The sequence below is a fragment of the Canis lupus genome, chromosome 37 (assembly GCF_003254725.2).
Source record: "Canis lupus dingo isolate Sandy chromosome 37, ASM325472v2, whole genome shotgun sequence".
Lineage (NCBI taxonomy): Eukaryota > Metazoa > Chordata > Mammalia > Carnivora > Canidae > Canis > Canis lupus.
In genome coordinates this window covers 23,842,501-23,862,161 of record NC_064279.1, presented here as the reverse complement: position 1 = coordinate 23,862,161, position 19,661 = coordinate 23,842,501, and the positions used below count along the sequence as shown (strand labels likewise).

At 51.4% G+C, this 19,661-nt stretch overlaps 1 long non-coding RNA gene across 1 annotated transcript; it reads right to left on the bottom strand.

Annotated features, from left to right (window-relative positions):
• Positions 1-10,399: 10,399 nt before the first annotated feature.
• LOC112656526 (uncharacterized) lies at positions 10,400-19,166 on the bottom strand. Its single transcript, XR_003134378.3, has 2 exons — positions 18,945-19,166; positions 10,400-18,156 (listed from the first exon to the last, which is right to left on the bottom strand). It is a non-coding gene; the product is annotated as an uncharacterized LOC112656526 (long non-coding RNA).
• Positions 19,167-19,661: the final 495 nt, after the last annotated feature.

Sequence of the window (19,661 nt, the reverse complement as noted above, 5' to 3'; positions counted from 1 at the left end):
AAGGAGGGGGATTGGCCCAACTGGGGACGGTCAGCAATGCATCTCTAAACCTTGGCTGAGGCCTGACTTAGGACAGGCTTCCACCAGGGGTCAGGGCAGAGGACATGCTTCCAGGCAAAGGGGAAACAACAGACCCAAAAGCGCAGAGCGAGAAACAGGGTGGAGAGAGGGATAAAGTGCTCATGCATAACTGCCTTGTAAACTGTGGAGACCCAGCCTCTCTACCGGGCATGTTTATGCACATGTAACACACAGGACAGAGAATGGAATTAGACCCAGCCCTACAATTTAAGAGGTGAAAAAATGTTGACAGAGATGGACGCTTGGATACACATAAACAGAAAGTCTGGAGCAGAAGGCCTTTATGAGCAGGGGCTTTGAGTGTGAGCCAATCCTTGCATGTGCAGGGGAGGGTGGTGGGGCTGAGTGCTCACACGGGAGCACCTTTCCTGTGATCCATCTTGCTGGATTGCTGGAGGGGAGATGGGATTTCCCAGGTCACTTGAGTGATGGAAGAGAGTCAGCTTGGCAGGCTGGGAGGGCTGGCAGTGCCCCAGGCACCTGGCACGGCTCAGGGGAAGGTGCCGAGGTCAAAGGCAGATGCCTGAGTGAGTTGTGATTAAGGGAGCCCCGGGGCCTCCTGGTTACCAGGAGGAGATGGGAGAGCTGGGGCGGGCCTGGTGCTCCTCCTGCCAGCACCTCAAAGTCCTCACAGGACGAGTGGGGAGTGCCTTGGACCTGAATCTTGGGATCCAGGGTAGCCACAGGGCAGCCTCTTTTCGAAAGAAATGAGCAAAAGGGGGGCCCCCGGAGTGGCTCAGTTGGTTAGGCATTTGACTCTTGGTTTTGGCTCAGGCGGTGATCTCAGGGTCATGAGCTTGAGCCTCAGGTCAGGCTCTGTGCTCAGCAGAGTCTACTTCTCCGTCTCCCTCTGCCTCTCCCCCTGCTGAGTGCTCTCTCTCTCTCTCTTTCTCTGACAAATAAATAAGTCTTAAAAAAGAAAAGAAATGAGCAGAATGCTCGTCAAGGGCTATAAAAAGGAAATCTATTATGACAAAGACATCCGCTAATAACAGTGGTGTTATCAGCATCCTTGTCACCTTTATTTAGTGAAATGGTTCCAGCATTTGCTAAGCACCTACTGTACGCCCACCTCCAACAAGCCTCATAGGCACCTCATCTTCATGGGAACTTTAAGAGGTCACTATCCTTACCAACCCCCTTTGACAGAGGAGGAATGTCTTCTCGGGAGCCTGAAGGTCCAGGCTTCCCTAAAACCCAGCAGTGTATATTTAAAAAGTGGAAGGTGTTAGGGGCTGCATTGTGTCCCCCCAAATTCACGAGCTGAAGCTCTAACCCTGGCACCTCAGAATGTCGCTGTATTTGGAGATAGAGTCTTGATCCAACGCTACTGGGTCCTAACAAGAGAGTATTTGGATGCAGACAGCTGCAGAGGGTGGACCCTATGAAGACTCAGAGACGAGCCCAGGGAGGAGTCCTCAGAGAAGCCAACCCTGTCAACACTTTGATCCTAGGCTTCCTGCCTCTGGAATGAGAGCCAGTGATTTCTGCCGTTGACGCACCCCCAGTCCATGGTACTGGTTACGGTGCCCCGTGTGCAGTGGCCTGCGAGAGCCTCAGAGAAACTAGGAGAATCAAGTCCGGGACGAGCACGTGGTGCCCACACAGAGGAGCTGACCACCGTTGCCTCGTCCGTGGCCGTGGGGACCCTGAGGACCCTTCAGCCTCCCCGGCTCTGAGGCCCCAGATGGTTTGGAGTCGGGCAGCGCAGCGCAATCAGTGGTTTCTTCCTTTACAAGATGCAGGTTTAACATCAAGGGGATCAAATACGAGACTTTAAAGAGATTAAAACACGAGACCTAAAAAATAAAATAAAAAATAAAATAAATAAGTAAATAAAAAAATAAAACACGAGACCTAACGCAAAGCCAAGCCATTAACATCTTGCCACTCCAGAGCCTTTATACAGCAAAGCTTGATGAGATGTGGGGTCTACGGGGTCGATCAATATTTCTCAAAAAAGTTCACCATTGAAGGAAAAGGCAATGGGGTGCTTGGCTGGCTCGGTCAGGAGAACGTCTGATGCTTGATCTTGGGGTTGTGGGTTCCAGCCCCATGTTGGGGGTAGAGATGACTTTAAAAAAAAATAAAAGCTTTAAAGGAAAAGCATAAACGGAGTCTTAAGTTTCCAGTAATTGAAATTAGGCGAGTCAGAGCTTGGACGGGAAAGAGGGTTTTGAGAGTTCCGGTCAGCCCCTGACATAGGGCCAGTGGACACTCAAGTCACCCTGGAGTCTGCAGTCAGCATGGAACTCACCAGAAGTGCAGAGGCGTGAGGGCTCCAGGTTACAGGACCGGGAGGCCTAGAGATGGGGGGACGCAGGGGCGGCATCCTGAATCTTTAAGAAAGTTGGGTTTCTGTGTGGAGAGCAGACTTTGAAATAGGTCTGGGCTACTGGGACCAAGAGAAGGCTAGTCAAAGACGGGGATCTGAGACGCTCTTGGAGGGGGTGCCCTGCGAGCTGGGCTCTTGAAGGAGGAAGGAGATGGACCCCAGAGGACAGAGGAAGGTGCTTTTTCCCATGGAAAGTGGAGAGAGAAACTCAAGAAGGTTCAGTGGACAGCAGGCAGGAAATCTTCAATGACGAGTTTAAAGCTGGGATGGGGGGACACCTGGGTGGCTCAGTGGTTGAGTGTCTTCGGTTCAGGGGGTGATCCCGGGGTTCTGGGATCGAGTCCCGCCATCAGGCTCCCCGCATGGAGGCTGCTTCTCCCTCCGCCTGTGTTTCTGCCTATCTCTGTCTCTCATGAATAAATAAATAAAATCTTTAAGAAAAATTTCTTAAAACTTAAAAGGAAGCTGGGAGGGAGCCCTGGGCAGCTCCAGAGTGGGGTGCGTGCACCTATGCATACATGCGGGAGTCCCGGGACTTGCAATGGCTTGGGGGGGTGGTCACCTGGTCACACCTCTCCTGGGAGAAGCAGGGCTAAGGGAGCCAGAGCTGACAGCAGCAGGATCTGGGGAGAGCGGGAGGGGACGGGCCCCCCCACAGGCACCTGCCGTGGGGACCAGGGAGCAGGGATAAAGGGTCGGGAGAGAGAAGCCTGCTGGACTTGCCATCAGACCTACGGTGCCAAGTTGGGCCTCCAGCGATATCCACATGTCTCGTGTTGCTATTTTATCATTTCCACAGTGGGTGCCCGAAGCGGAGCACCCCATCTGCCCGCCGTGGGCCGAGGAAGGCAGGCCCGGTAGGCCCGGGCAGCAGCTGAGACCCTGCGCGCACCGCCTTGTCCGAGCCTCACACCCTGATCCGTCCTGGGCTGGCCTTTCCCGTTTGCTCGGGTGGACAGGCAGCTCCAGGGTGACCGCGGACTGGCGGTCTTTGGGTCCCCCCCCCACCCCCGCCGCCCCGGTCACTGCCAATGGTCCTCGTGTGTTAACAGGTTATGCAGTTCAAGGCAAGACGGCCGCAGGAGTCCGGGTCTCCACCCCGAGCTGGATGTTCAGTGACGGGGCAGGAGGTGCCCCCCACACCCCGGCTCCCTCTGCACCCTACCAATGCAGCCTCTCAGGGGGCCGTGTCACGTAGGGAAAGCTCCTGACTCGGTGCCTGGCACACAACAGCCACTCAAGAGACACTTTCAACAATAATCCTAAGGGTAGGGGGTGCCTGGGGGGCTGTCGGTGACGCCTGCCGCTCTCCACCTCGGGGCCACGAGTTCAAGCCCCCCGTGAGGGCGAAGAGCTGAGGTTAAGTAATCATAATGATGATGGGGAACACCTCCAGCACGCCAGGGTGATTGTAAGCCCTTCCTACGGATGACTGATTGAATCCTTCACGCCCCGTAAGGCAAATTCCCTGCTGCACGGAGGAGGCCACTGAGACACAGGGAGGTTTGGTTACCGCCCAGGGTCTGGAAGTGGGCAGATCTGGGATTCGCACTCTGGCTCCAGAGGCGAGTTGAACTAATTACTAATAAATGAACTAATTAAAAAGTTGATGTGTTGGTGGATGGATGGATGGCTGAGGGACCGGGATATGGAAACCACCAGAAATGCAGACCGAGTGACCCAATTATCAGTGGGGCAGGGACACCTAAGCAGCCCACTGACCACCTGAAGGCTGAGGGGTCTCCCCCGGGGGGCTGCCCCACACAGCCTACTCTCCCCCCACCCCGAAGGCCACCTCCCCGGGACGCAGGGAGAGGGTATGCCATAATTTGGAAGGTCGGGGACTGGACAGGACCTAGAGATCACCAACCCCTAATTTTATGTTTGAGGGAATTGAGACGAGAGCAGGGATATGAGCAGCTCAGGGTCCCACGGTGACCGCGGAGACACCCGTGTCCAGGCCAGCGTCCCAGTCCCGAGAGCCTGGGGCCTCAGCCCCAGAAAGTCAAGTCTGGAGGTGGGGAGAGAAACGGCAGGTGAAAAAGCAGGTGTGAAGAATTGAATACATCTCATGGCAGATGTTTTACAACCGAGAAGGTCTTCCTTTGTTGCAAGAGAAGTTCCCAGTTCCCCGAGCCTAGGGCCGGCCCAGGTGTGTCCCTCCCCAGTCCTGCAGGAAGGCATAGAGAGATCTCGGAGGGGACAGGACCCGTGTACAGAACGCACTCGCCGTGGGCCCAGCAGGCCACGGGCTGTTCCCCAAGCTTGCCTGGAGCAGTCCACGTTCCACCAATGGACATTTGCACCCCCACCCCTGCTCCTGCGCCCCCAACAGCACCTGGGGAAAGCCTCCCAGCTTCTCTCCGTGAAGCCACCGACCGTCACAGCCAGAATGGCCTTTCTGGGCTCCAGGGGATGCATCCTGGCTCCCGCACCAGCCAGGCCTGGTTATGAGTCTCCGTTCCAGGGCCTCCACACTCCCCATCTCCATATCCCCAATTATCAACGGGGATGAATCCCAGCCCTCTCCTTGAGGGGTTCCAAACGTGGGATTAATGTGAGGACATGGAGAAGTTAGTGCAGTGCCTGGCACTTAAGAAATGGGGGGGTCTCAAGGGGCTGACAGCCAAAGGCTCTTGGACCCCAGCGCTGGAAGCAAGGACAGTGTCCTTCCCTTGAGAAAAGGGAGGGCTCTGGTCGGTGCACCTGGCATCTAGCACAGGGGTTTAGAGAGATAAAAAAGTGGAAGGGGTCACGGGAAACGAGGGGAGACCAGAACAATTACCCACAAGCTGAAGCCGGAGCCCATGTAATTAATTCATGGGCTACCCGTTTAGAATGGAATCGCTCTACCTTTATTTCCTTACCTGGTAGAATTAGGTTTGGCAATGAATTGTAGGAACTCCAAAATAACACTGGCTTAAACACAATAGAAGTTTTGTTTTGTTTTCGTTTTGTTTTTAGTAAATAAAATTGGAATTACACCAAAAAAAAAAAAAAAAAAGAAAGAAATGGGGGGATGGGGGGGGCCTGATTGCCTCCCTGGGCGGTCTTGCTCCTCATGCGGTTGCGATTTGTGGTTCCTTGGGTCTGCATCCTATCTCCCCTCCTAAGGAGATACCTGCCTTGTTGGCGGGAACTGGGCCTAGTTCATCTTCCCACACCCGATTTGCCCTAAGCTCTGCCCGAAGTCGGCACCTGGTGAGCATGTGCTCAGTTGAAGTAAACTAGACACAAACAGGATTTCAACGTAGCCAAGAGCAGAGGCCTACAGCTTTTGGGAGAGGCCTGTGGTGCTGCCTTTCCAAGTAGGCCTCAGAGGCTCTGGGTAGAAAGGGAGAGCGGAATATCACTGTTGGCTCCATTATGACTTCTCTTAGGGCTGGTAAAAGCAGGAGCAACCACCTCCACCGAGGAAGGACTTCAAATCGTGCGTGTCAGGTGCAAAGCATTCAACGCCGTCTCATTCAACGCTTACCAAAACCCTGTGAGGTAGATGCTATTACCCCTATTTACAGACGGGGAAATTGAGACTCAGAGAGCCTGTCACCTGACAAAGGTCAGGTGGCACACATGCAGCTGAGCTGGGCCTCAAACCTCAGACTGTCTGACCCCAAGTCCATAGTCCTCATGCCAGGGCCCCGAAAACTCCCTCTCCGTGTGCCCTGGTGCCTGTCTCTGTAGGCTCAAGCTGAGAAGGGTTTTTACCCTCTGAAATAGTTGGGGGGGGGGGCAAAAAAATCAAAAGGAGACTAATATTTTGTGACAGGCGAAAAGTATAAGAAATTCAAATTTCAGTGTCTATAAATAAAGCTTTATTGGAATGCAGCTACATCTGTTCCCGTATGCATTCCCTGGCTGCCTTTGTGCTTTCACAGGAGAGCTGGAATATTCGCAGCAGAGATTGCATGGGGCCTCCACGCCTGAAATGTTTACTATCCGGGTCTCCGCAGGAAAAGTCTGCCGACCCCTGCTCACTGCCACGCTGCCTCTTACAGGCAAACTTCCTGCAAGGGAAATGTCCCTTCCAGAAAAGTCGTGCTACAGAAAGGCGCTCATCCCTGCAGCAGTCCAGCCTGTTTCTGCCTTGCCCTGTGCGTGCTGAGCCCGCCGCGGGCTCCTATCACCCGGCTCCCAGCGCGACCTGCGAGGCAGAGCTGAGGGCAGCCTCCAGACTCCGCCAAGCAGGGACAGGCCGGAGCAAGCTTGCAGGAGAGGGAGAGGGATTTAGACTCAGAAGTCAGCTCCACGTCGTTAATGCCTTCACCCCCTCCCCTTGATTCATGGTTTCCTGTCACATCTTGTTCAGCTGTGAACATGCCCGGGCCCCACGCAGGGACAGGCAGGCCGGAACGCATGAAAGCTCGGGGGCCCCATGCCCGGGGGTGTTTGTCGGGCTTTGCCCTGGCCAGCCGGCAGAGGCCCATCAGCAGAGCCCTCCCTGGGGGCGCCTCAGGCCATCCCCTCCTGCCCCGAGCCTCAGTCTCCTCATCTGTAACATGAGAGGGTAGCTTGGCTGCTCTCTTCCCACCAGCCCCGCACACCTGCAGAAAGCAGGCCCTCCCCTTCAGATTGCACAGACACTCCAGGACACCATTTGCCCCTCCATTCCCCCCACCCCCACGGGATTTTGCTCTTTGTGACATTCCTTCGTTCGGCAAGAATTTCTGAGCACTGTGTGTCCAGCTCTGTAGGGCGTAGAGGAAGCAGGAGTAACGGAGAAGCTTTCCATTGGTTTCAGGACACAGAATGTATGTACCAGGGGAGAAGCTACAGAACAATCCCAGAGGATTCAGGTTCCTTGGACAAAGGCCGAGTGCCAGTTATCTCCTCGGAATGTTCCAGGTGCTTTCATATCCCTGCTTCTATTTAAGCTGAAACACGCCCCCGTGGCCCGAGCAACCTTAGACCCATTTTACAGATAAGGAAACGGAGACTGTGAGGGGTTGCTTGAAATTAAGTGGCTGTTAAGGGGTGAGGCTAGGCTTTCAGTGCTGCTTCCAAAGCCTGTGTAGCTTGGAAGAACAGAGCTGCCCTCCTCCACCAGAGTGCAGTGGGTGCCTCGACGGATGCAGGGTGGGACGTTAAGACAGGGGCAGAGGGAGAGGGAGACAGATGTTAAGCAGGCTTCATGCCCAGTATGGAGCGCAGCATGGGACTCGATCTCACAACCCTGAGATCATGACCTGAGCCAAAATCAAGAATCCGATGCCTGACCGACTGAGCCACCCAGGCACCCCAAGAAGAAAAATCTTAACTGAGCCCTTACCCAGCAGTGGAAAGATCGTTGGACCAGCGATCAAAGATCAAAACTTCTTCTAGACTCAGCTCTGCCTTTGAATGAGCTACGTAGCCCTGGGTGGGGTTTGCTTCCTCCCTGAGCCTCAGGTTCGCCGTGTGTAAAACTACGGTGGAGAAGCTGGATGAAGTGCTCCCAAGGTACCGCTCACCTTCCCCGCTTCCGCACAGATGCTGCTCTCAGGCGCGGGTTTCACTGTTCAGCCCTGGCTCTGAATCGCAAAACTCAGCCCCCAGTGCGTGCATCAGAACCTTAAAAAGGCAGAGAAACCCTGATAAAGCTCGGCTAGTGGAGCTCTGTGGGTTCAAACCGCAGAACTAGGTTTAAGGAAAGAATGGAGCCTAAACGTGTCCTCCCCTCCTAGCCCATCCTGCTTGGGCTCCGTGGAATTTGTTTTCCAAGAATAACTTGGGCTTCTGTTGAACTTGAGTTTTCTGAGCCAGGAACCAAGACAGGCATGTGGAAAAGGAGGCTGGGGTGGGGGTGGTGGCAGAGGGCTGAGGCCCGAAGGATGGGAAGGAAGGATTAGGCAAAGCGGGGACCACAGCTCAAAAGAAGAAAGGAGGGCACCTGGCCAGCTCAGTGGGTAGAGCATGCGACTCTTGACCTTGGGGTGGTGGGCTTGAGCCATATGCTGGGTGTAGAGATTACTTAACAACAAAATCTTTAAAAAATAAAGAAAGAAAAGAAGAAAAGGAGGAAAGGAGGAAGGAAAAGAGGGAGGGAGGGGGAAAGGGGAGGGGGGTCCCAAGTCCTTTTGAGGAAACAGTGAGGTCATCAGTTGACTTTGATGGGCATGAGCCAGCGGTGAAGAGGAAGACCCTGAGCATCTAAGCGTCCTGAATGCTGTCAGTGAATTAAAAATGTGACTTGACCCTCCAGGGGCTACAACCCACCTAACACCCAGATCTTGATTTCTTTTTCTTTTTCCTTTTTTTTAAATTTAAATGCAGTTTGCCAACATATAGTATAACACCCAGTGCTCATCACGTCACGTGCCCTCCTTCCTCAGTGCCCATCACCCAGTCACCCCATCCCCGTCACCCTCCTCCCCTTCTGCAACCCTTTGTTTGTTTCCCAGGGTCAGGAGTCTCTCATGGTTTGCCTTCCTCTCTAATTTTTCCCCACTCAGAAAATCTTGACTTCTAGATCTTGATTTCTGATATCATCCTCCAACACAAGGAACCAGGGCTCTTTGGAGAAATGGCTGATTCTAGGACTGTAGCAAAAATACATATATATGCATTATGAACCTGGAACATCTTATAATGCCAAAAAATAAGGAAGTGCTAAAAAAATATGCTTTAAAAATTTAAAAACCCGGGCAGCTCCGGTAGCTCAGCGGTTTAGCATCGCCTTCAGCCCAGGGCATGATCCAGGAGAGCCAGGATCGAGTCCCATGTCGGGCTCCCTGCATGGAGCCTGCTTCTCCCTCTGCCTGTGTCTCTGCCTCTCTCTCTCTCTGTCCCTAATAAATAAATAAAATCTTTAAAAATAAAGTTTAAAAACCTGCATTCATAAGAGTATGTCAAAGGGACACAGGAACCACCTAAAAGAGTTCCCAATGGACAAAGCTGGAAAAACCTGAACAGCAATGTAAAGCGATAATGAGGTTCTCACCCAAACTGTAAAAGAGCCACAAATCCAATCAGATATCAATATATATGGTATAAATATACAAATAAATGCTTAAACGGGGAAGAAGAGAAAAATCTCTCTTAGAGAAGAATTCCAAGTGATTTTTGTAGATAATCCTCTCTCAAGAAGAGGGGAGCAGGGCCCCCCACTCTATAGGTGTGGGCTGTGCATAGTGACCTCCTTCCAAAGAGCACAGCACGCAAAAGGGGAAAAAGAGTAAGTGGAGAGTGAAGAAACTTGACACAGGCGGCTGCCTCGTCCCCATGTCCTCACACGTCTCTTTCTCTTCCTATTAGGGCACTTGCTCTGTTGGATCAAGGTACGACCTCAGTTAACTTTCACCACCTTTCCAAAGCCCCTGTCTCGACATTCCAATCCTGGGCAGACACACGCGTCCAGTCCGTAGCACTTAGGTACCAACCCAACAACATATGTTAAGTCTTGTGGGCTGGAAAATGAAGTGATGCCAGAAGAAAAAACCAGCAAGATGCAGATTTTTAGGTAGAGATATATTCGGGATAACACTACTGCAATAGCAAAGCATTGGAATAAAACCAAAGATTCATCAATAGGCTGTCTGGTTTAAATAAATTCTGGTAGATGCGTACGATGAAAACACCCCGCAGCTCTTACACAGCAGGAATGAGGGCGCTGTCTGTGTCATGCCGGGGAAATATTGCCTCGGTATCTGGCTAAGTAAAGCATGTAGGTGAGCAGCTATTTAACTTGCAAAACTTTGGTGTAAAAAAGAAAACATAAGGCGGAATAAGTGTCTTCGCATTTTGTCGTCTGTGCACAGAAAGTCTTGGGAAGGTTGTACAAGAAACTGACCTAAAAAAAAAAAAAAGAAAAGAAAAGAAAAAAAAAAAGAAACTGACCTGTTGGCAGTTGAGAAGGGAGTGGAAATGGGGTGATGGGGAGCAGGGCAGGGGGGAGGAATTCTGTTTCTCTGTTTCTGTCGCTTTATTATTTTATTTATTTATTTTTTTATTTTTTTAAAGATCTTATTTATTTATTCATGAGAGACACAGAGAGAGAGGCAGAGACAGAGGCAGAGGGAGAAGCAGGCTCCATGCAGGGAGCCCGATGCAGGACTCCATCCTGGGTCCCCAGGATCAGGCCCTGGGCCAAAGGCGGTGCTAAACCACTGAGCCACCCGGGCTGCCCTGTCGCTTTATTTTTGAATCATGTGAATGTTGTACTTATTCAAAAAATAAATTGGGAAAAACACCACTGAAAAACAAAATGAGATGATCTACAGAAAATTGTTAACTTGAATAATAGTGAGATGCTATGTGGTGATGACGAAAGTCAAAGGCGCTGGGCAGATAATTAGAGTAGAAAAACATCGCCAACCTCATTCAACTGCCTCCCACGAAGTAGAGCCGCAGTCGGGTTCCTACTGATTGATTGATTATTGGTCACCCTTTAAATCTTACGGGCTGACAAGTGTTCTGATTTACTAAGTCTTGGTCTTGTTCTTAGTGACTCACTTGGGGTGGGACTTTTTCTTTTTACCTGTAGCCTTATTTCTGTTTGGTAGATCCTTCCTGTTCCTCTGCTCTTTTCCCCACAATCTTTACTGATTATTTTGATTGCTGTGGGTGGGTTCTAGAAATGGCTTTTCTGGATTGAGGTGATTATCTGCATGGTTATATGTAATGTGAATTTTTTTTAATAAGCTCTACCTCCTGGTTTTTCTATGCATGGGTCATAGTGAATTTGCTTAATGATTTCTGTGGTTTGGGGAGGATACCTGGAAAGACTTGGATTTAAGTGGCTTCAAATAACCCACAGGAAACCAACAACTCTTCATGTTCTGTTCTGAGTATGAATTTGTTTGAATGATAGGTCTATATGCCCATCTGGACTTTTGTATTTTAAAATGTTCTTTAAAATTCCTGTGTGCTGTCTTTTATTATATATACCTCATCTGGTACCCAAATTTAATTGTACCCTTCTAAAAATTATTAGAATTGCCCCTGTCAATAAAAAATAAAAAATAAATCTTACGGGCTGAGAAATAAAGTAATAATAGACGAAAAAAAACAGCAGAACTATTCACAGATTTTTAGATGGAGAAGACACTGAAGGAGCTTCAGGCTCACCAAGCAAAAAGGAAGAGTCAGGGAAGGAGAGCGACTCGTGCAGGCTCATTGGCAGGGCCTGAAAGCTCCCGGGCCCTGGGCATTTGTGCTTTGGGAGGCTCTCCATCACAGCCCACATGTGCATCCGGATGCACCCACACGGAGGAAATTCTGTCCACACAATCTCTACAGCATATTTCTAACTTTGCTTTTGAAGTGGTTTGACTATTAGTAACTTACTGAATGTACGTACGGTTGCTTCTGATTCCAGGGTATTTTGATAGTTACCCGGGATTCCTGCGAAGTCCAAAAACCTCGGCTAAAAATTATTTGCCCAGGAAATCTGTGAATTCTATGTTTAATAGCTAATGAAGGCGACATAAGGAGAAGTTGTAATTAAACATGTATTAGTTTTGATCTTGCAGTTTCCTTTGGCTATCGTTTCTTCCCGAGACTTAGAAGTTCCCTAAGCCCTGCACAGCTCATAAGCAACAGGCCCTGTGAGCTAGTGGTGGAGGAGGTGGGAACCCACACTTACGTCCCCCCAAACCAACGCGCCCCACGAACACCGGTCTCCCCTACTCTGACCACAGCCCCCCGAGCATTGATTCGGTCAGACAGAGAAGTGGTTTCCTGCCCGCTTCCACTTACACAGATGCTTGTGGGTGGCGGTGATGGGAGCCCAGGAGGCCCAGCCCCCTGCCCAGCCCTTCCCCATCGTTCCCGAAAGAACCTGCCTCTGTCAGTGCCTCCCACCAAGCCTCCCGTGGACTCCACACATCACCCAGACCGCACAGAGCCCCCTTTCCAAGGTTTCTCAGAAAGAATCACTGCTAAGTGAGACAAATGGGCAAGGGTGGTGCTCCTTAGGGGCTGACCCGGGCCCGGGTGGAAGGACGCTGAGAGTGTAAGCTGGGGACACGGAGCGGCCGCGAGCGAGCGGAGGCCAGCCAGGCCCTGGTTTTCAATGACCGCAAACCCAGCTCTCCTGCAGCCTCATTTTCATTTCCGCTGAGATTGGGGGTTGGGGAAGGGGGAGCGCTTTGGACTAGGGGTGCAGTGCTGTGATATACTTGCAGATGAAGGCGAGGCAGGATGGAAGCAGCCAGATGGCCAGGATGCAAAGCCTCCTAGGATAGGGTCACAACTTCTTTCGCCCTTTAGGGACCCGAGGGAAGACTGCAAGGCAAGACACGGAGTCGGATTCTGTCTGTTGTACAGGACTCGGCAGGACAGGGATGGCCGCGTGACGGCCCGTACTCCTACATCTCGGAGCACACAGGAGACAGAGCCACCCAGGCAGATGGGCACTGACCCCGGCCCTGGTACACACAAGTGTCAACACATTATTCATTGACTGCAGCCACCATCCATTTAATTAATTCCTGCATTTGCTCGATGCTTAGCCCATGGCTCCCAGACCTCCCCAGCGCAGGCCCCATGAGCGCGCAGAAAGCACGGGCCTCCGCTTAGCGCTCTAGTCAAGTACAACGGTGTTCCCAGCTAACACTTGTGGCTTCTCTCCGGCACCAGGTATTTTGCTAAGCATCCACTCTTGTCTCGTTGAAAATCTCTGAGCACCTCGCTGAGATGGGGATCGTTATTATCCGCATTTCGGAGATGGGGACGCTGAGGCTGGAAACATTAAATATCTCCCCAGCATCACACAGCAGCTGGGAGAGCCAGAGTCACAAAAACCCAGGTGGTGGGGTTTAAGCCACCCTCTGACCAGTGCCTCCTGCTGCCTTCAGACTTGTGATCGCTCTCACAGGCTAGCTGGGACCCGAGCTGATGCCCACCGCAGGATGAGAGAAGAACCCTCCACTGGACTCGGAGTGTCATTCATAAAGCACCTGTCCTCAGGGACACCCCGTCTCCATTCCAACCCGCTACCACTCACGCCCCGTGCAGCTGGCACTAACCTACTTGGTACATCCTCCCCTTTGAGTCTCGCGACCACCCGATGAGGAGGCCGGGGCAGTCCTTTCCATCCTCTCTCAACACCATGGGGGAGATGAGCGTAACAGGAGGGAGGAGACTTGCCAAAGTCACTGCAAGCATTTGGGGGAGTTGGCGTTCTAGCCCAGTTGTCTAAAGCCAAAGCCATCTGTGAGGTCGTCATGGGGAGGGGAGGGAGACTGTCCAAGGTCCCTGGCTCTGTGGCTGGTCCTTCCTCACCAGAGGTCGGGCTCTCAGGGATGCTCCGTCCTGCTCGACGACAGCCATTCCTCCCCAGCCGAGACTCCCTCGTGGATCATCTGTTCCTTCTGGTCTTGCAGTTCCCACTATTGCCCTGATGCTCAAAGCACCAACATGTCCCTGGGGGGAGTGACCTGCCAGCCCCCTAATTCCTTCATCTTGAGAAAGTTCACTGTCTCTTTGGGACAGAAAGGAGACCACGGACGGGGGTGAGGGCGACAGCCGAGGGGCGGAGGGGGACTGCAGGCCGTCCAAAACTTCGTTATGGATCTGCAAGGTCGGTCCAGCGTGCTGCAGACAGACAGCGTGCTGCCTTCAGGAAGTAGGAGGAGGAGGCCTCCATCTGCTGACATTTTCTTTGACATTCTCTTCTGCTTCCTGTCCCCCACCCTCGCCTGGACCACCTCATTCTTGTTGGTCTAGCAGTGTGAGAAGGGCGCCAGGATTCAAGAGGGGGCATCCTGTGACCAGGGCGGGCTGCACGGGGCTTTCTTGACGGAGCGAGGTCCCTGTTGGAGGCAGTGTGGCTGCAAACGAGGCCAACTCTGCACCCAGGTCCTGAGAGTCAAAGGAAAAATCCCAAAGGCTAAAACCTCAAAGAAGTCCGTCAGTTTCCGGCACAGCTAGCTTGCCAGCTACCCAACGTGACCGCGGGCAGATCGTATATCCTCCCCAGATTCAGTGTCTTCAACTGCAAAATGAGCCTGGTGAGAGACCTACGTCCGCAGTATTGAGTGAAGACCCAATGAGACCATCAGAGTTCCTGTGAACTCCAAGCCAACAGAGAGATATCACTCCCCAGTCTCTAATCACCTGCACCCCTAATTGGCTGTTACGCACAGATTGAGTATTAGATTCTACCCCAAATTGTTTTATTGGGAGAGACAAAAAGGCAACCCAAATTTTAAAGAAACCCAACGAAATATTAGCATGGAGAGCTGGCTGGGAGAGCCAGGGGCGCACTGAAGCCAACAGCAGTCTTGACAAAGAAATGCCAAGGTCTCTAACCTTTGCGCCCCACTTCAAGGGGCATTGGCCCCTGACCCACAGGTAACACAAATATTTTTTACTCCAATGTATTTCTTAGTTCAGTACACTCGTCCGTTTTCCCCGGGTCCTCTGCACATTTATCAGTATTGTGGCTGCCTTTTCAGCGGGAACCCTCGAATCTGAAGTCTGATGAAAATATCAGAGGCATTTGTCTAAAATGCCAGTTACTGGGTTCTAAGTCCAGAGACTCCGGCGTGGACCCTGCAAGTCTGCACCTGTGGATGACCCCAGATCCATTCCTTCAGAACCCCAGCTTCAGGTCCTGTTCGTCCCAAGGAGCTGAGCCTGTGCCATTTAACTGCCCGCTGTATCACCAACACCCAACATCAGGAAGATATTTGCCAATAAATCAGAAATCCTGGTAAGGCTGACCAATTACTTCTTGAAGGATAGACTCCTTTGTCCCCACTATCATTGCACAACTTCAAGCTGTTGCAATATTCCAACCCTTCCTTAAGAATAAAATTCTGGCAATATTAGGCTTCCCATATTGGGTTTTTCTGACACCCTCAGGCTATGGTGAGTGACCCTTCTTTGTGGTTCTACAGCTTGCAGACCATGCCAGCCCTTATCTTATATTCTATCTGTTGACTTTACTGCTAGTCTCCCCTGACTTGGAGGAGGCTTGCCCCTTTTCCTGAGGATGAGGGACTATGTCCCTCCTCTTCGTGTTGCCATCTGGACCAGTGATCAACGCTAAATCAGCAGTGAATAAACCACAAAGGGTACTCAGGGGGATGGGTGGTAAATGCTTTGGGATGGGAGAGGGAAGTGGGCCCTCTGTGATGTCCTATTACAAGCACCCTCTTGTTCTAGGATGAGCCACATAGCTGCGGGTGGTTGGTTTTCAAGGGATGGAGATTCTTTTTTAATTTACTTATTTACCTTAGAGGAGGGGAGCAGGGAGAGGGGCAGAGGGAGAGGGAAAGAGAGAATCTCAGGCAGACTCCCTCCTGAGCATGGAGCCCCACATGGGGCTCGATCTCACCACCCTGAGATCATGGCCTGAGCCAAAACTGAGAGTTAGACGCTTAATTTGACTGAGTCACCCAGGCGCCCCAAGGAATGGAGATTTTTTATCTTGGCCATGGTCTGGGGATTTTGAGAAATTATTTCAAGGAGTGGGCATCAATAGATGTTCCTTTTGATGCCTAGTGAAGGGTCATTTCGTTCTTCATAACAATTTTGACATCTTAGAGCAGGTGTTTCAATTGGCTCATGTCAGAGGATCACTCACACTAAGATTAAATTTGTTTATGTAGCAGATCATCATGAGCTGTATTACTCCACCAATATCTGGTTACCTCCTGTAAGAGGATCGCGCTTACCCACATTGCTGAGCTGCCATATGGCCATGTGGCTTGCATTGGCCAGAAACAGAAATACGGGCAGAAACGATCAGAGTCACTTCCAGATGGATGCCGTAAGAGTAGGTTTGTGCTCCAAATGCCCAGGTCCAGAACAAGGATGATGATAGGAGCAGAGCCCCAAGCCAACCCACAATGGACAGAGTATGAGCAAGTAATGAACGTTTGTGCTGAGAGCCCTGGGAATTTGGGACTTGTTACTGCCATGTAACCTGGATGCCCGCATGTCCCCCTTTTTTTTTAATCAATGAAAATATTCACACACAACTAAGCTGGTTTTGCGATTTTTAAGAAAAGAAAATAGCTTTCTTAAAATATGCCTCCGGGGGCCTCAGTTTCTGTAAAGTGAGGAGGGAAATATAGCAAAATAATAACAACAATATAAAACGTTAATTGAATGCTTATCATCAGCACTTTAGGTAAAGTATCTCATTTTGTCCTCACAACAAACCTAAGAGGTGGGTATTGGTATTTTCATTGTCCTCATTTATAGACAAGGGAACAGAGCTCTGGAGAACTTAAGAAGCTGCCCAGGGGAGTAAGGATACTAAGGATAATTAGTGACGTAATGCAAATGGTCTAGCACAACAGCCTGGTCTTTTAACCTCTATGTCACATCTGTGGGGTTCTGGTCTCTTAGCCTCTGTGTCATATCTGTGGGGTTGTTTCTAAGATCCTGTCCATCTGGACGTGCAAAGAGTCTGTGACATCACCATATGGTAACGGCTGTCGCCCTAGGTCTTCGATTTTGAAACCAAGACCCACTTTCACCACTGCCTGAATTTTAGAGAGTTAATAAAATCATTTGTGCTGTGCTCTGAACATCTTCAAGGAAAGCACAGGGTAAATGAAGTGGGTGCCCCAGTCCACAGAGGAGGAGGAGCCTCCCCCGGGAGCAGGAGGTCCAGACGCTCTCCTGTCCAAAGCCGCTGCCTTGCCGTGGGAGAAATGTGCTGCCAATACAGAGAGCTTTTCTGCTCTTGCTGCACTTTTATAGAGAATGAAATCACCAGAGAAGTGGTGGCCGGTTGGGGGGGTGTGTCTCTCTTGGGAAGGCTAGGGCGGAGCCTGGTGGCCTCATCATGTGGCTCTAGACTCAGGTTTGCAGCCTCTTGTCCCAGGGAATTTTGTTCATTATATCCTACTAATCCTCACAATGGGCACTTCTCAGCCCCCTAAGGAGGGGACATGGGATAAGAATTTTCCCAAGAATGGAAGCCCCACTATTTTCATAGAATGGCATTGAGAGAACACACGCAAACTTCCCACGTCTTGTGTCTAGGTAGATCTAGTAAAAAACCAGACCCTCCTGCATCAATCTCTCTTCTTCTGTTAAACGAAAAGACTGTCTTTGGGAAGACATTCTTACTCTCCATGGCCCTTTCTCCTGATGATCTGGCTTTTGAGAGTTCAACTGATCTTAATAGAGACTAGTTCCTTCAGTGGGGTAGAAATGTCAAACCAAGGGCATCTAGGTTCTCTCAGTTATGAACCTCTCAGCCACAAATCCGGCTCCCAAACAACGCTGAACTCCACCAAGGCCTGTTGCAGATCCCATCCTGGGTTCTTGTCATGGAAACAGCCCGGAATTAGGCTTTTGGTTCCATCATCATCCAGTGGTATGACTGTGACAGGTCACTTCCCTCTCTGGATCTGCATCTCCTACTCTTTAAAATAATGGAGTCGGAGGAGATAGCCTCTAAGTTCGCCCCCAGCAGTATGATTCCAGGATACTGTGACGTCTGGGGACATTGGCATAACTGTCTTGCCTGAATGAGCAAGGATAGTATCATTGGTTTACCTCTTCCCCACCACTTCCTCCTCCCTAAGTACTGTTGGAAGGGTGATGTCTCTTCAATTTCTGTCCCTCTACTCAGCCACAACCAACTCTCCTCCTGCCCCCACTGTCAGTGTATACAACCTATGTAGGGATGAAGATGCCACCAAGTGTCATCAGCCACTTCGTTTTGACCCTCAGCAGCTCAGGCAAAAAGACACGGCTGAATTGCCATTGGAGTGTATCTCAGAATTTCCCTCTTCTGCTTTCTTCTCATCTTCCATTAGCTGAGTTCATGGAGGCTTGGTTCCATTTTGCCATTTCTAAAAAGAGTAAAAATGTAAGAGGGACAAGATTGGGAATTTTTAGGGCCCTAAGCAATATAATTTGAGTAACCTGTGCTTTTCTGTGAGAGAGCGATCCACCAACAGCTGATGGCCAATGACATCAGCAGGTCAGCTCCCTCTCGGGCTCCTCGGACCACAACCCCAGTGCCCTCCATTCAGATGCTCCTTGTGATGCCTTCCTTTGGGCCACTAAATTTGTATTCCCTTCCCAGCGTCCTGCAGTGCTCCCCAGGACCCCCAGCTGATCTTGGCCCTGACTCATTGGTGCTGACTCAACAAAGAAAAGCAGACCCCTCAGGCAGCCGGATGGTGGACCTGGGCCAGAGCCTGCAGGAGTGGGCGGGAGGGCAAGCAGAGGCGGGAAACCCATCAATCAGCCTGTCACCAAGTCTTTGCCGAGCCCCCCTACCCCGCCCCAGGACTTGGTCCCATGCCGACCTGCACGGTGGGGTCCCACCAGAGGAAGGGGAGAAGACAGGAGTCTTAATTTTATTGCAACTAAAGATGCAAAGTTGGAGCTCTTCCCTTTTGGGGGTACCCAAGTAGACAACCCACCGTAGCTCCCAGGAGCAGGGTGTGAGGACTGCTCAGTAGAGCTGCGCAGTGGAGCTGTGGGGAAGGCTGGAGTGGGGCAGCCAGGGTAGGGCTTTGAAGCTGTGTTTGCGAGGCTTTGGATGTAGGATTAAGATAATGTCTGCTGTTCAGAAGCAAGAGAGAGGAAGCAAATGGAAATCATGGGGGGATTATAAAGCCCCCAAACTCACCCCCTTGGGATTGCTGTTGCCACCAGCCCTCACTTCTCTCCAGCTGGGTGTGGGGCACCTCCTTTGAGTTGAACCATTGTCTTTAAAATGTCCCTGCTAAACTGAACCGACTCTGTTATTCTGAGAGTGACTCTTGAGCTCCATCTGTTCCCGGGATGGCACATACACAGAGGGGGACACAGGCCATGCGGGGCAAAGGGGCATGGGGGATGGCAGATGCGGGAGGCTGTGCTTTAGAATCCCAGAGCCCTGCAGCCTGGAATCCTGCCTCAACGGTTTACCAGTTGGGTAACTGAACTGGGGGCAGTGATTCAGTCCCTTGGAGGCCTGGTCTCCTCGTCTAGCCAAGAGGGACGCAGCAGCCCCCTCCCAGACCTTGCCAGAACGTCCCGTGCGCTTCCGTTGGGGGACGCTGTGTGGGCACCGAGTGCCGGAGAAAGGGAAGGAGCAAGCTGGCCGTGGGACAGCACCGGGCCATGTCGGTCGCTTTCTCTTTCTCCTGCTGCCAGACTGGAGCAAACCCCACCGAGGGCTCCCTCTGCCGTCCGTTCTCTGCGCTCACCATCCTTTAGAAACTAGGACAGGACAGGCCTGGGGTGGGGGTCGGGGCGCAGGAGGCGTGTGCCCTAACCTCATCACTGCAGGCCTGTTTGCTAACATTCCCTCCTGAAAGCGGTCTTTCCTCCCCTACCTCCCCCGAAGGCTATGCTTTTGTCT